The sequence below is a fragment of the Schistocerca nitens genome, chromosome 1 (genome assembly GCF_023898315.1).
Source record: "Schistocerca nitens isolate TAMUIC-IGC-003100 chromosome 1, iqSchNite1.1, whole genome shotgun sequence".
NCBI classification, from domain to species: Eukaryota; Metazoa; Arthropoda; class Insecta; order Orthoptera; family Acrididae; genus Schistocerca; species Schistocerca nitens.
Genome location: NC_064614.1, coordinates 207524858 through 207542601, shown reverse-complemented (window position 1 = coordinate 207542601; position 17744 = coordinate 207524858).

Sequence of the window (17744 nt, the reverse complement as noted above, 5' to 3'; positions counted from 1 at the left end):
AGGACTGGAGGGCAGCGTGGAGGGAAAAAACCGTAGAGGGAGACCAATAAATGAATACACTAAGCAGATTCAGAAGGCTGTAGCTTGCACAGGATAGAGTAGCATGCAGAGCTGCTTCAAATCAGTCCCAGGACTGAAGACCACAACAGCAACAACGGAAGGAAAATCGATCATACAGTAGTTAGAAAGCTAACCACACAATGGTTTAAAAGGATTTAGACAGGTAATAGTGCACCTAGAATATATATAGAAATAATCAGCAACAAAATGCATAAAAAAATTTAATTTCGTAACCAGTTTCAGAGACTTAGTGCCCTTCTCCAGAAGCTTATCTATACCGCATTGTTTGCGAATGACAACAATAAGATGCATGCAGCATATTTCTGTGGTCATGTGGTTCATAGCGCCTGTACAGGAACGGTGCAAACAAACAAGTGCAGACATCATGTCATAATGGCTTAATGTTTGCACTTGCAGTTTGGTTAGAGAGAAAGAGCAAAGACAGACAGACAGAAAGAAGGAGAGAGAGAGAGAGAAAGAGGGAGGGGCAGTGGGGCGTCGGGAAGAAGTAAGATTCCGACATAAGAAAGAGAAAATATAAGAAAAATAATTTGTGTGTGTGTGTGTGTGTGTGTGTGTGTGAGAGAGAGAGAGAGAGAGAGAGAGAGAGAGAGAGAGAGAGAGAAATCGAGATGGACTGAGAGAACTGTCGAGTGAGAAATGGCGTGAGAGAGAGAGAGAGAGACGACGACGATGAAAAATACTGTTTCATGTCTTCGACGTAATTCACTGACAGACTGAGTCTTTTACAACATACACAATTGTAGGTGTAATTTAACAGCTTTGATGATGTTTGGTTTGCGGCGTGCTCAACTCCGCGGTCATCAGCGCCCATACAAAGTCCTAATTTTTACACAGTCCCCGAGCGGTTCTAGGCGCTTCAGTCCGGAACCTCGAGACTGCTACAGCCGCAGGTTCGAATCCTGCCTCGGGCATGGATGTGTGTGATGTCCTTAGGTTGGTTAGGTTTAAGTAGTTCTAAGGTCTAGGGGACTGATGATCTCAGCTGTTAAGTCCCATAGTGCTCAGAGCCATTTTTTTACACAGTCCAATTTTTTTCACTATCCAATCCGGCCACTGTCAGGAATGATGATGAAACAATGAAGAAACCACAAACACCCAGTCCGCGGGCAGAGAAAATCTCCAACCCGGCAGGGAATCGATCCCAGTTCCTCGTGATACGGAGGCAGCTAGGTACTAGACCACGAGCTGAGGACTAATATAGCAGCTATTGGACATTACGATTAAAAAGGGTCTATTTCCCTACTAAAGATGCTTACTAGCCAATTCTTTTCACAATGAAGGTTCTTAGGTTCAGTTTACTAATTCAGTTACGATGTACTTGGAAATATAACAAAATAGATAAGATTTCATCCCAAACAAAGGATCGGAGGTAGGATCTATTGTAAAACATACTCGTAATCATCACTACACTCATTATGTTTATCCGAAAAAAGACTTCAGAAAAATTTGGTAAGCTGCAAAGAAACCTAACACTACGTATCCCAAAGCTAGTGTCTTTCATATCTTTCACGATGAGACAACGTAAAGCATTAATATCGGTGAAAACCCAGACACGTCTCTGAAGCGTTTATCGATAGAAAATAACTGGTGGTGTGGGTATCAGAGTCCTTAAGACCAGTTCTGTGTCTCACAAAAAAGTATGGAATCAAAAAAGTAGGCAAAATTATGGAGTCGTGTGAAGAAAATGTCCTGTGAAATGCTAACTAATAGATTACGCCACTACCAACTAGAAGAAGAAGAAATGCCGACAAATCAAATAAGAGGATGGATCCGCAGATGTAGAGCTGAAGCGACAACGGACCACACATTTTACTGCGTGATGAAAGACAAGTAGGGTAGGCACAAATTCGAAACTACATGTAAAATCTGTTGGTCCTAGAACCTTCCGCCTACAGTTCTACAACGTATTCCAAAGGGTAGCACGTATCGCAGCAGATCTAATGCGTTTGCTTTACTGGTGACCTGTTCCGCATTATCGTTTGAGTCAGTCTATAACCTCGAAGCTAAGCAAAGGTCAAATAACAAAAGGGAGACTGGTTCTCTTCCCCACAATGTCAATTTCGCTTGTATGAGTACCTCTGTAATTAACAGTTTGATGAGCTGCTATACGGGATTCACGAATTAGATGTAAATTAAATTTTAACACGTACGTAAATACATCCAGGTAAATTTAGAAAACGTACTGCGTTTAGTTTGGTCCTGCATTACGTGTCCTTTTATTTTTGTTTACGGATCTCATTGTTCCGTATACAATGAGGAGCCAATACATTATGATTACCTGGTTAATAGCGTCTTGGTTCGTTTTTGCAGCGTAATAGTGCAGCAATTCTGCGTGACATGGATTCAGCAAGTCCTTGGTAGGTTTCCAGGTATATGTGACAGGAGATATCACACACATATCTCGCAATCCAGGTAAGTATAGGCCAGTGGTCTGAGATCATGGAGGGTCCAAAATGTGTTCCATCGGGCACGTCCTTGGTAGATTTCCAGGTATATGCGACAGGAGATATTTACTCACATATCTCGCAATCCAGGTAAGTATAGGCCAGTAGACTGGAGGGTCCTAAATGTGTTCCATCGGGCTTAGATCAGGAGGTCAACAAATCAACATGATTCCACTGTCACGTTCCTCAAGGAACTGTAGCACGGTTCTGCCCTTGTCACACCGACAGTCATCCGCTTGGAATACGGCAATGCCGTCGGGAAAGACATCAAGCACAAATGGATGCACGTGGTCCGCAGTAACGCTCACGTCGTCCACACTTGTCAAGGTGCCTTCGATTACGACCACAGATCCCACGGATGCCCAGGTTTAGCGCCTCCCATGGCGAACACTGCCATTCTCCCCAACCAGCCCCCCTCCTCACAGCCCCATTCTATCAAATATCGATGATGCCTTGCCCATTAAATTTATAATTGACGATGTCGTTTGGTTAACGCGTGGAGATCGTCTACTGCGGAGCATCATGTTCAACATCATACGCTGAAATCTGTACACCGAAACACTTGTGTCTTGTGGCTGCACCAGCGCAGCGCGGTCTTGGGCACCTTGTCACGGTTCGTGGGGTTCCTCCCCCCCTCGCTACCCCCCCCCCCGCTACCCCCACCCCTCGCCCTCCCCCCCGCCCGTTAGAGGTTCAAGTCCTCCCTCGGGCATGGGTGTGTGTGTGTTTTCCTTAGCGTAAGTTAATTTAAGTTAGATTAAGTAGTGTGTAAGCCTAGGGACCGATGACAGCAGTTTCGTCCCAAAGGATCTAACCGCAAATTACAATTCTTTTTGCTGTACCAGCACTGTGTCGTAGAATCTGCCACTTTACAGTGTGGACAAGCCAGTGAGCTCCATATTGTGTGAGGAGGAGTAGACGTTTACCTTGTCAGTTACTTGTGTTTCATCGGAGTACACCCACGTTCCTTTGATCCTCACGATAATAGCGCCGGCCGCGGTGGTCTCGCGGTTCTAGGCGCGCAGTCCGGAACCGTGCGACTGCTACGGTCGCAGGTTCGAATCCTGCCTCGGGCATGGATGTGTGTGATGTCCTTAGGTTAGTTAGGTTTAAGTAGTTCTAAGTTCTAGGGGACTGATGTCCACAGCAGTTGAGTCCCATAGTGCTCAGAGCCATTTGAATTTGAACGATAATAGCACGCGAGCAATCGACAAGCTACGCTGGTTCCGAGATGCTCATTCACAAGCGCCGTCCAATAACAAAATGTAGCTTGTCCTAAACGCTTGTACCAGTGAATTTGCCTTTTTGCAACCCGTACCACCGGCAAAATAGTTTCACATTCGCCTTTCCCTTAGCACATCACGAGCCCTCTTCGCCACCAGCGGGCACTCAATTCTGCGTTGACCAGCGGTCATACTGATTAACGTACATCCGAAAACGATAACTAAAAGGTAAATCTTCTGTTTTCTTCGTTGAATATTCTCAGATGCTTTGTTATTATCTCTTACTGGTGTACTGAAGTAGTTATATCTCCATTATCTGTTACTCTTTTAATAATCCATTTCTACCATTGCAACGATTATCGTATAATTTGCTTAGGAAAAAAATGTTCCCTTTCTCTCCTAACTTGTGTAATCCATTAATCCTGCCTGTCTAATTGTGTCATAATTGGGATTAACACGACTTTAATAAAGCGAAAATATACGAAACTTGTAATAGTACTCAAGAGTACATCAGATTGTACAAGCATCTGGCATGCGGAGTACAAGAAAACGAACATAAAAACTAAAAAATGAATTTGGATAAGGAACGGAAAACAAAAAAGAAAGACTAAAGATACGTTTGTTGTTGTTGATGTATTCAGTCCAAAGACTGGTTTGATTCAGCTCTCCTTGCTACACAATCCTGCGCAAGCCTCTGCATCTCCGAGTATCTACTGCAACCTGCCTCCATCTGAATCTGCTTACCCCCCCCCCCCCCCCAGACCCGAATGGGGCACTATTTTACCTCCGGAATATTTTACCCAAGAGGGTGTCATTATCATTTAACCATACGCTAGAGCTGCATGCCCTCGGGAAAAATTACGGCTGTAGTGTCCCCTTGCTTTCAGTCGTTCGCAGTACGAGCACAGCAAGCCCGTTTCAGTTGGTGTTACAAGGCCAGATCAGTCAATCATCCAGAATGTTGCCCCTGCATCTACTGAAAAGGCTGCTGCCCTCTTCAGGAACCACACATTTGTCTGGCCTCTCAGCAGATAACCCTCCATTGCGGTTGCACCTACGGTACGGCTAATCTGTATTCCCACCAACGTCAAGGTCCATGGTTCATGGGGGCAAGAGTAAAGATTTAAAGAAGGAAAGGACCTAGAAGCATAATAAGAGAAGAAAGCCGGGTCATATGAAATTCATACTGGTGGACGAAATCGTTATGAGAAGTAAAATTACTATGGTAATGCAAAATTGTTCTTCTGTACTTTCTTCAATGCAGTTTGGCACTGTACTGAAAGTAAACTGTAAGCTAGCGCATTTTTTGTCCATTTTTAAGTCTATTTCGCATCTTCGAACCAAACCCCTTCGACTTATATTTTTCAGAATCTCTTCAAACGTTTGACGTTTCTCAAATACTGAGATCGGATACTGTTTCTTTCACGGTACCATTTGTTCCCATAGCGGATACACTCCAGAAATAAGAATTTTTTAATCATACACTGTACAGATCCGATCCAGATACTACTACTGTATGGTGCATTAGTACCACCCAAGAAATTGCTAGAGTACCTTGTGCGAGGAATTATATAGTTCCTTACACGATATCTAACATGCGAAATCCCGAGCAGGTACAAAAAATTGGTCACTGTTTGGAAAGAATGACAAGATTTTGGTTTCTGTTCTTGTGCTTCATTTATAAATTACGGCCGCTAGTTGTGAAATGAACATCGTGCACCACTTCCCCTCCTAGAAATCTTACTAAGTCCACCACTTACCCTGCAGTAGTGTAAGTCTCACAGGCTTATGTGTTACAATACGCGAAACACTACCGATATAGAGTTAAGAATAAAATACAGATACAGTAACAGAAATAGATAAGTGCAAATTCTCTTGGGTATCATGTGTTCCTCAACTCTCGCAGCCCCTGTTACGGCTTTCAGTTATGAGAGACGCCTTGAATGATTTACGCCGCGTCGGGTGAGTGACTACTCATGGTTATCAGGTTTATCATCACTGCCACCAACACACTAGGAGCAGTGCATCTCTCAAGGCTAACGGCTTCCGCTATTCACCTGGCTGGAATGACATTGCTGGGTTCAGAGCTTGGCGCCTATCCAAATGCTAAGGCACCAGACAAGGATTTCCTTCGTCCGAAACTTCGTCCCCAGTGTGGGTGGGTACCAATAACTAATTGTGAAAAATCGGATGCTGAGTATTCCGATACTTCGGATAATGCACGTTTCTGTTATATTGGCTATATTACGAGTGCTAGCAACGATCTGCAACTCGATTATGGATATAATACATAGTACTATTCATGGCAGCCTAATCATTTTTCCAGTGACCTTTCATTCCGTACAAAGCCTCCGCCAGAGTTCTGTTTGACTTGTAGAGCAAGGCTTGAGTTGTATAAGCGGCAGTCAAATGAAAACAGGACAGATGGTAAAAATCTGTGTAGCTGTTTATTACTTCAGAAGTAATCTCCATAATTGTTAATACACTCCTGGAAATGGAAAAAAGAACACATTGACACCGGTGTGTCAGACCCACCATACTTGCTCCGGACACTGCGAGAGGGCTGTACAAGCAATGATCACACGCACGGCACAGCGGACACACCAGGAACCGCGGTGTTGGCCGTCGAATGGCGCTAGCTGCGCAGCATTTGTGAACCGCCGCCGTCAGTGTCAGCCAGTTTGCCGTGGCATACGGAGCTCCATCGCAGTCTTTGACACTGGTAGCATGCCGCGACAGCGTGGACGTGAACCGTATGTGCAGTTGACGGACTTTGAGCGAGGGCGTATAGTGGGCATGCGGGAGGCCGGGTGGACGTACCGCCGAATTGCTCAACACGTGGGGCGTGAGGTCTCCACAGTAGATCGATGTTGTCGCCAGTGGTCGGCGGAAGGTGCACGTGCCCGTCGACCTGGGACCGGACCGCAGCGACGCACGGATGCACGCCAAGACCGTAGGATCCTACGCAGTGCCGTAGGGGACCGCACCCCAGCAAATTAGGGACACTGTTGCTCCTGGGGTATCGGCGAGGACCATTCGCAACCGTCTCCATGAAGCTGGGCTACGGTCCCGCACACCGTTCGGCCGTCTTCCGCTCACGCCCCAACATCGTGCAGCCCGCCTCCAGTGGTGTCGCGACAGGCATGAATGGAGGGACGAATGGAGACGTGTCGTCTTCAGCGATGAGAGTCGCTTCTGCCTTGGTGCCAATGATGGTCGTATGCGTGTTTGGCGCCGTGCAGGTGAGCGCCACAATCAGGACTGCATACGACCGAGGCACACAGGGCCAACACCCGGCATCATGGTGTGGGGAGCGATCTCCTACACTGGCCGTACACCACTGGTGATCGTCGAGGGGACACTGAATAGTGCACGGTACATCCAAACCGTCATCGAACCCATCGTTCTACCATTCCTAGACCGGCAAGGGAACTTGCTGTTCCAACAGGAGAATGCACGTCCGCATGTATCCCGTGCCACCCAACGTGCTGTAGAAGGTGTAAGTCAACTACCCTGGCCAGCAAGATCTCCGGATCTGTCCCCCATTGAGCATGTTTGGGACTGGATGAAGCGTCGTCTCACGCGGTCTGCACGTCCAGCACGAACGCTGGTCCAACTGAGGCGCCAGGTGGAAATGGCATGGCAAGCCGTTCCACAGGACTACATCCAGCATCTCTACGATCGTCTCCATGGGAGAATAGCAGCCTGCATTGCTGCGAAAGGTGGATATACACTGTACTAGTGCCGACATTGTGCATGCTCTGTTGCCTGTGTCTATGTGCCTGTGGTTCTGTAGGTGTGATCATGTGATGTATCTGACCCCGGAATGTGTCAATAAAGTTTCCCCTTCCTGGGACAATGAATTCACGGTGTTCTTATTTCAATTTCCAGGAGTGTACATCTATCCCACTGTGAACGGTCAATATCTTCATAAAGAATGACTGCGGTTGCCTACTGAACTACAATTGTACTCAGGCGTGCGCCTCTTCGTCCGAAGCAAATCGACGGCCACAAATGTCTTTCTACAGCGCTCCAAAATGTGGTAACCGCATGGGGAGAAATCGGGACTGTACGGAGTGTCTGTTCTGTTATGGCTTCCCAGCGGAACTTCTGCATCGTAGTCGAAACAGCCCTGACAACATGTGGGCGGGCATTATCGTGCAAAAGAATGATGCCGTCCGTCAGCATTCCCGAGCGTTTGGACTTGATGACGTGCTTTAGTTTTTGCGAAGTGTCCATGTTCCGCTGTACATTAATTGTGGCGATCTCCCCTTCATGTGATTTCCATATTTTTGGAGCCCGAAGAAAAACGCTTGTGGTCGTCGTTTGCGTCTGGGTACAATCGTGGTTTCGTAGGCAATGTCAAACATTTTTCCATGAAGGCACTCACCTTGTCTCACAGTAGAGTAAATCTATTGACAGTTACGAGGATTGATGTTGGAATAACTAACAGTTTACTTGCTATACACTATCTTGTATGGGGGACAACCGTAGCAGTAGGTAGGCATCTTGAATAATAACCTCTCGGATACTCTTGTAAATATTTTATTTAACTATATATGACGGTAGTATCTGTTCCCGAAAGAACAGATACCGTGGATGACCATGCAGCTTTGCTAGAAATGAAATGATAATTAAATGGACACCCTAGCTGCAAACAGGCGTTCATGTACTTCATTGGGGACATGCTGAAAATGTGTGCCCCGACCGGGACTCGAACCCAGGATCTCCTGCTTACATGGCAGACGCTCTATCCATCTGAGCCACCGCGGACACAGAGGATAGTGCGTCTGCAGGGACTTATCTATTAGGCGCACTACCAATGTAGTGGTGTGGACATGTTGGGAATGTGGATCTCACGGGGAGCGTGCAAGGGATAAGTCCCTGCAGACGCACTATCCTCTGTGTCCGCGGTGGCTCAGATGGATAGAGCGTCTGCCATGTAGGCAGGAGATCCCGGGTTCGAGTCCCGGTCGGGGCACACATTTTCAACATGTCCCCAATGAAGTATATGAACGCCTGTTTGCAGCTAGGGTGTCCATTTAATTATCATTTCATATTTTATTTATTTAACGACCGGTTTAGTATGCCGGAAGCCACATCATCAGATTAAATCTGTTAAATTAGAAAAAGAGTTCGCTGCAAGTGCGGCCTAAGTATAGTTACGCTCAATAGTGAGAAACAGAGAAAATTATTTACTTATTAAATTAGCAACATGGGCGGGACTCAATATTCCTTGTCTATGATTAAATGGAGCAATAAGCGAATCGTCAGGTAAACAGAAAGTATGGGTCCATGGTTCCTCAAGCAAGCCAAAACTTTTTTTTTAAAAAAGAAGTACAAGAACCGTCAATAAATATCCGTACATCCTAATGCAACGTAAGACAAAAAATGGGTTAATATGGTTTAGGCAGGTCTTTACTATTTAAACAATATGTTACCGTCGCTCACAAAAATGTTCAGTAATTTGCTTATTTCTTACAACAGGTCAAGTTATCACGACTTAAAAAAATAAATTCATGCTTTTATATTCTGAATCGATTTTTGCCAAAATTATTCCCAACGGGTGCTCAATTGCCATAAGAAAAATGCTTATTCTCTGCTCGTGGTTTCTGTTGTGTTACTCGGGGCAGGATCCTAACATTTTTGCCTACAAATATTTCTGTATGTCGCATTCCGCCATGGATCATTCGTGGACCCGGTTTTTGGCACTGAACACGGCTCTTCACTCAGCCCACAGCTGAGTACTTTCCCACCTGCACCTCCAAGCATCGTGATCTGCTGTATTTATGGTGTGCTATTTTCATACAAATGTCCCCATCAGTTATCATCTTTATACCGTTTTTGCTGCTAAGCGGGTTCCCGTCGATACTTCCCAAACTTTTATTAAGTTTCAGGCACTTTGGGTGGATTATGACCACAGGTCTAATGGTTAATCGGTAGGGTTCAGCCTACTATCACCCGTTTTTAATTTTTAATTCTGACAGGTTTTCTAGCCCGTTATTGATCTTGTATTACTTTAGGCTGGACGTATATTTATTGACGATTCTTATAGTTTTTAAAAAGAGTTTACTTAGACTTGAGGAACCATGGACCCAAATTTCTCTTTTCTAGATGATTTGCTAATTGCGTCATTTATTTCTAGACAAGGAGTGTTCGGTTCCGTCCATGTGACAACTTTAAGTCCATGATTTAAAAAGTAGGAAATTTGCTGTATTTCTCGCTATTGACTGTAACTACAATTAGATCATACTTGGCTCAAATGGTTCAAAAGGCTCTGAGCACTATGGGACTTACCTTCTGAGGTCATCAGTCCCCTAGAACTTAGAACTACTTAAACCTAACTTACCTAAGGACATCACACACATCCATACACGAGTCAGGATTCGAACCTGCGACTGTAGTGGTCGCGCGGTTCCAGATTGTAGCGCCTAGAACCGGTCGGCCACACCGGCCTACAGATCTTACTTGCAGCGATTGCTTTACTAATTTAACAGAACCGACCTGATGACTTCTAGGCTACAAAACTGTTCGTTAAATAAATAAATTATTATAAATTACTCATAAGAGCAGCGAAGTGGCTATTATTCTAGAAGTTTACTTACTCTTCTTGCATCTGCCTCGTTTTCGCTTAAGTGCTCCTTGGTGGTATTATGCATCTACTACAGCTGATCGCTTTGTTAGTGTTTATTTACGAGTTGTGAATGCTGGTTGGTTTTATTCATGATTCTGACACTCGATATTATTCCCCACTATTTTGGCTACAAAGAGTGGTGAAATAATATCTCCGTTCAATGCGACGGCCTTTACAGCACCTTACTGGTAGGACCTGTATGTCAGCATGGTACCATTCTACTGGTAGATATCGGAGCCAACATCTCGCTGCATCAATACCCTCCACGACATCCACGTACTGCTTCCAGCGGAGTTCGTGCTAAACAGATGGAAGTCGGAAGGTGGGAAAACCGGGTTGTAGGGTGGACGAAGAGCCAGGCGGAGGTACACCTTTAAGTACCCCAACTGGTGTCAGCATTACCAAGAGACGTCCAGATTGCAGCGAGGTGTTTGATCACTGAGCCGTGATCGACTCGGATCGATCCCGTTGTATCAAAGTAATAAATCTCGTCGTACTAAAGATCTTTGAATAGCGTGCCTCACAAGTTTAATAAGTACTCAGGCAGGAAACTGAGATTAAATAATATTCAATTCTCACAGCGATTTAATCTTTTCACAAACTGAGTTTACAGATGAAAAAACAAGCTAAATGTCCTTTCAAAGTTTTCACAAAAGTTTTGTATTAAAATGACATTTGTCAGTGCAAGAACTAAGTACGTTTTTTCGTTCAACCTTTTGAAAACCCACGAAACAAAAGTTGCTTCAGCACACTTCAAAGTAATCGCAAATTAACAACGTTCTAAGTATTAATCACTCTCAAAGTTAACTATAGAACAGTTTTTAAAGTTTAGACTAAATCGCCTTACCCGAAATTACTCTGAGTTCTCACGCTGAAAATATTTCAGAGTCTTTGAGACCATCACGCATAAAATACTGCAAGTCCCATCCGAGTAGTTCACCTGACGCTAATTTTTCTACATCTGCACAGTTAAAAATATTTCGGAGTTCTCTCGACCGTCACATGTGAAATATGTACAAGCCCAAGGCCGAATACTTAGAAAATATTTCTGTTACACACAGACGAGGTGACTTCTATCCGCACACACGTCCTGCCCGTCCGCTAACTCCGCTCCAGCTGCCTGCCAAATACAGAGTAGCCCATACGAAAATGGCCTCCGTTATTTACAGCCTTGCACTGACGTGAGTCAAGTTCATGCACTTCCGACTTCTGAGAGCATACATAAACTACAAATTCAATGTTGTCTATACGTAGTAGAGATGAATTTGGACGCAAATTTATCGACTTTTCAATGCTGTTTCTAGTTTTCGTGTCGCTGTGGTGGTTTCAATAGGGTTTTGGTCATATGGATTCTATTTTGCTTCCTTATATGATTAATAAATGTTAATGAATTAAACTAATTGCATACATCTCTAACTATATCTGTTTACTAACGCTACCGCTACTTTCATTATTTCACGTTTTCATGGACATGTTATACATTCCGACCTGTAATAGTGAGGACGTGTCTACACTTATACACTCGTCTAATTTCTGTCTTTAAAACCATATGAGTTGCTTCTCTGTCACCGGTTTGGTTCACCTTTTGTTTAGAGTTTGTCTTATTCAATATTTTCTTTATTCTGTCAGTTCTGCCATGGCGACTACCCTCCTCAATCGATACAGGCAGTCGGGCTTTTCCCAGTGCATGGTCGAGCTCGTCCATCTCAACATGTCCTCCTCCACTGACAAAGCACGATCTCTTGGCCGTCATAACACTCTGCTAACATTGCAACACGACACGCGTGTTCAGCCCTATCTCTTGTTAAAGTTCTTACTAGCCATTTCTGGGATGTGCAATCTCAAAGAACGTTCATGCAAAATACAGCATTTACACTGACCCGCTGAATCACCCGATGTTAATCTCACAGAATATATCTGGAACTGTTTGGAACAACGAATGAAGCATATCATTAAACAGCTCCTAAATTTTGTAGCACTGTCGGATCTATTATCAGTTAGAGGTTTGAGATGAGTACGGCGTACCTGAAGGAATTTATGGACTCGCTAATTGAAACCTTATCGAGGCTAGATGTTATGTTACACGATATTATCGTAATGTCTGCTAAGGATGACTAATTTTTTGTCCGATGTGCTTCGTTTCTTTGATCCCTTTTCGCGTGTTTATGCAGGAAAAAGTTTTTCTTTTGATCATGTTACTATAGAACCATTGTGAAATAAGCTACAATAGCAGTGAGCAAAGTTGCCGCCAGTTACTGACTGTAAAAATTTAATGATTTAGACATAAATTACAGAAGAAATCTGCTTGAGAAGGATAAACGCTTTCTTACGGATACAAGAAACGGAAAGATGTTGCAGTACTACCATGACCTTGAGCTAAGGGAGTGGCAAATCGCAAGATGAAAGTCATTCTATTTTACAATCCCAGCTCCACTGTACTCCACTAGTAACCACCTGGCGCGCGGTGGTAGAAGTTTTTGGTGGCCCCTTTGCTGTTTCATTCAAAAATGCACGCAGAACAGCTGCTGGTAAGTCGCTGCGTGAGCTCGAATGCCTCTTACTTTCTTTCACGGTGTTGCCTTAGATGTAACTGGGAAGAAGTAATATTGTGGACCGTCAAGCGATACGGTTACTTTCTCTGCCTCCGAAAACACATTTTGAGCGGAGTTTCGTACTGGAGCAGCGCGAGTCCAACACTCTCCTGGTGTTGGCAAGAGCTGCTCCAGCCTCTAGCTGTAACAGAGTAACCGTACACGCGAGGTTGTCTTTGGAGAAGTGCAAATCCATTACATCTTCGCCGATTTTTTTAAATGCACTTAATAGATGTCCCTTCGCTGCAGTGGAAGTGCTCTGTCGTCGACCCATTGAGAAATGGCGGAATTAGCGTTGTTATGGCTATATTTGGATGAAATGCTTAACTGCTTGACTTCCGGTAAAGAGCACACAGCTTATTTTTTTAAATGGATACCATTTAATGATACCTGAGGTTTTAATCACATCGCAGTTCACTGTACATTTAATACGTTGCACAAGATGTTTATTACTAATACAGTTCTGCAGTTGTGGACAACTGACACTTTAATTAATGCCAACGCAGTGGCCGACGGCGTTTACTTAACGACCGGGATAAGCACCGTTTGCTTGTGTCAATGCTAATAGACGAGCGACACTGCGTACGACGAACATATCCGTCAGGACAGTGCTGCGAAATCTGGCGTTACTGTGCTATGGCAACAGACGATCGACGCGAGAGCGTTTGATAACAGCAAGACATCACCTGCAGCACCCCTTCTGGGCTCGTGACATCGATTGGATTCTATACGACTGGAAAAGCGTGACCTGGTCAGATGAGTCCCGATTTCGGCATAAGAAGTCAGCCTCATTCTGCCAACGGCCTTGTCAAAGAGGGCGGAGGAACGGATAGAGGTTCAGGGCACTCTCTTGTCCTAGGGGTGGGAAATTGCCCCTAAAGGCGGAAGAATCAGCAATGATCAACGACATGAGGATGCAGAAGGCAATGGAAACCACTGCATTAAAGACACGTAACGTGTATCCACAGGACATGTGGCCTGTAATTGAAGAAGTGTCATGATGATCTCTCCATTGGCAAAAGATTCCGGAATAGTCCCCCATTCGGATCTCCGGAAGGGGACTGCCAAGGGGGAGGTTACCATGAGAAAAGGATTGAATAATCAACGAAAGGATAACGTTCTACGAGTCGGGGCGTGGAATGTCAGAAGCTTGAACGTGGTAGGGAAACTAGAAAATCTGAAAAGGGAAATGCAAAGGCTCAATCTAGATATAGTAGGGGTCAGTGAAGTGAAGTGGAAGGAAGACAAGGATTTCTGGTCACATGAGTATCGGGTAATATCAACAGCAGCAGAAAATGGTATAACAGGTGTAGGATTCGTTATGAATAGGAAGGTAGGGCAGAGGGTGTGTTACTGTGTACAGTTCAGTGACCGGGTTGTTCTAATCAGAATCGACAGCAGACCAACACCGGCAACGATAGTTCAGGTATACATGCCGACGTCGCAAGCTGAAGATGAACATATAGAGAAAGTGTATGAGGATATTGAAAGGGTAATGCAGTATGTAAAGGGAACGAAAATCTAATAGTCATGGGCGACTGGAATGCAGTAGTAGGGGGAGGAGTAGAAGAAAAGGTTACAGGAGAATATGGGCTTGGGACAAGGAATGAAAGAGGAGAAAGACTAATTGAGTTCTGTAACAAGTTTCAGCTAGTAATAGCGAATACCCTGTTCAAGAATCACAAGAGGAGGAGGTATACTTGGAAAAGGCCGGGAGATACGGGAAGATTTCAATTAGATTACATCATGGTCAGACAGAGATTCCGAAATCAGATACTGGATTGTAAGGCGTACCCAGGAGCAGATATAGACTCAGATCACAATATAGTAGTGATGAAGAGTAGGCTGAAGTTCAAGACATTAGTCAGGAAGAACCAATACGCAAAGAAGGGGGATACGGAAGTACTAAGTAATGACGAGATACGTTTGAAGTTCTCTAACGCTATAGATACAGCAATAAGGAATAGCGCAGTAGGCAGTACAGCTGAAGAGGAATGGACATCTCTAAAAAGGGCTATCACAGAAGTTGGGAAGGAAAACATAGGTACAAAGAAGGTAGCTGCGAAGAAACCATGGGTAACAGAAGAAATACTTCAGTTGATTGATGAAAGGAGGAAGTACAAAGATGTTCCGGGAAAATCAGGAATACAGAAATACAAGTCGCTGAGGAATGAAATAATTAGGAAGTGCAGGGAAGCTAAGACGAAATGGCTTCAGGAAAAACGTGAAGACATCGAAAAAGATATGACTGTCGGAAGGACAGACTCAGCATACAGGAAAGTCAAAACAACATTTGGTGACATTAAAAGCAACGGTGGTAACATTAAGAGTGCAATGGGAATTCCACTGTTAAATGCAGAGGAGAGAGCAGATAGGTGGAAAGAATACATTGAAAGCCTCTATGAAGGTGAAGATTTGTCTGATGTGATAGAAGAAGAAACAGGAGTCGATTTAGAAGAGATAGGGGATCCAGTATTAGAATCGGAATTTAAAAGAGCTTTGGAGGACTTACGGTAAAATAAGGCAGAAGGGATAGATAACACTCCATCATAATTTCTAAAATCATTGGGGGAAGTGGCAACAAAACGACTATTCACGTTGGTGTGTAGAATATATGAGTCTGGCGACATACCATCTGACTTTCGGAAAAGCATCATCCACACAATTCCGAAGACGGCAAGAGCTGACAAGTGCGAGAATCACCGCACAATCAGCTTAACAGCTCATGCATCGAAGCTGCTTACAAGAATAATATACAGAAGAATGGAAAAGAAAATTGAGAATGCGCTAGGTGACGATCAGTTTGGCTTTAGGAAAAGTAAAGGGACGAGAGAGGCAATTCTGATGTTACGGCTAATAATGGAAGCAAGGCTAAAGAAAAATCAAGACACTTTCATAGGATTTGTCGACCTGGAAAAAGCGTTCGGCAATATAAAATGGAGCAAGCTGTTCGAGATTCTGAAAAAAGTAGGGGTAAGCTATAGGGAGAGACGGGTCATATACAATATGTACAACAACCAAGAGGGAATAATAAGAGTGGACGATCAAGAACGAAGTGCTCGTATTAAGAAGGGTGTAAGACAAGGCTGTAGCCTTTCGCCCCTACTCTTCAATCTGTACATCGAGGAAGCAATGATGGAAATAAAAGAAAGGTTCAGGAGTGGAAGGTGAAAGGATATCAATGATACGATTCGCTGATGACATTGCTATCCTGAGTGAAAGTGAAGAAGAATTAAATGATCTGCTGAACGGAATGAACAGTGTAATGAGTATGTAAGTAGGCTGTTTATGTTTTTTTATTGGTAACGTCACCTCTGTATGAAAATCACTGGCTGTGCTGTGTGCAGTCTGTGGCTGCTTTGCATTGTTGTAATACTCGCCATTGTAGTGTTAGGCAGCTGGCTGTGAACAGCGCGTAGCGTTGGGCAGTTGGAGGTGAGCCGCCAGCAGTGGTGGATGTGGGGAGAGAGATGGCGGAGTTTTGTAATTTGTCATGAACTGCTATATATATTATGACTATTAAGGTAAATACAGTGTTTGTTCTCTATTAATATCTTTCATTTGCTAACTATCCCTATCAGTAGTTAGTGCCTTCCATAGTTTAAATCTTTTATGTAGCTGGCAGTAGTGGCGCTAGCTATATTGCAGTAGTGGGAGTAACCAAGATTTTTGTGAGGTAAGCGATTTGTGAAACGCATAGGTTAATGTTAGTCAGGGCCATTTTCTTTGTAGAGATTTTTGAAAGTCAGATTGCGTTGCGCTAAAAAAAATATTGTGTATCAGTTTAAGCACAGTCGCGTATAATTTTTCTAAGGGGAAGTTTCATATGGCGACCCTGCCAGGATTCGAACCTGGAATCTTCTGATTTTTTCTTGTAGTTTGTGTAATTAGTGTAGATTTTGTTTATGCGTAATTGTAGAGAGAATCTCCTTTGTAGTTGCAGTCTTTTATTGTTGTACAGTAAAACAGGTGTGGCACGCATGTAGATTTGCACCAAGTATTTCGCAGCTGCAATTAACTAGATATTATTTTCAGTGCTATGTTAATGTGTTCCCCTATTTTTGCTCTTCAAATTGTGTTTTTCTGTGTTGTCGTGTGAAATATTGTGACAATAATGGCGTGTGAAAAACGTAACACTAGGCTCCAAAGTAAATTGAGAAATGACAGCGAAGACGAAAGCAGTGTGTTAGCGCCACCGTGTAATGAATTGACTAATATTCAAAGTAGTAATTTGGTAACTGTGCATAGGGAAATGGAGTGGGTGGCAAACAATGGCGTGGACAGTGAAACAATTAGTGAAGAGGGAAGCATTATCGATCGATCGGTCGGCAACAGCTCGCCTCAGGAATCGGGAATGACAGGACACAATTTTGCAAATATTGTAGACTCAGGTTTTGGGTCCTCACCGTTTTCTCAAATGAGTCAAGACACATTTTCTGCTTGTCAAAATGTGAATGTTGCCGGTGCAAATGCACTGCCGAAAAGCGTAGAGGCACAGATTCCAGACACTAATGCGTTGTTATTACAGTTAATGCAACAAATGGAACAAAATCAGAGACAAACACAGCAAAAGCTTCAAAAGTTAGACACAATGGAACAAAATCAAAGACAAACACAGCAAAAGCTTCAAAAGTTAGACACAATGGAACAACACCAGAGACAAACGCAGCAACAGTTAGACGCAATGGAACAAAAGCTTCAAAACTTAGACTCAGTGGAACATACACTTGAACAAACACGTGAAAACTTAACTACTGAGTTACATAAC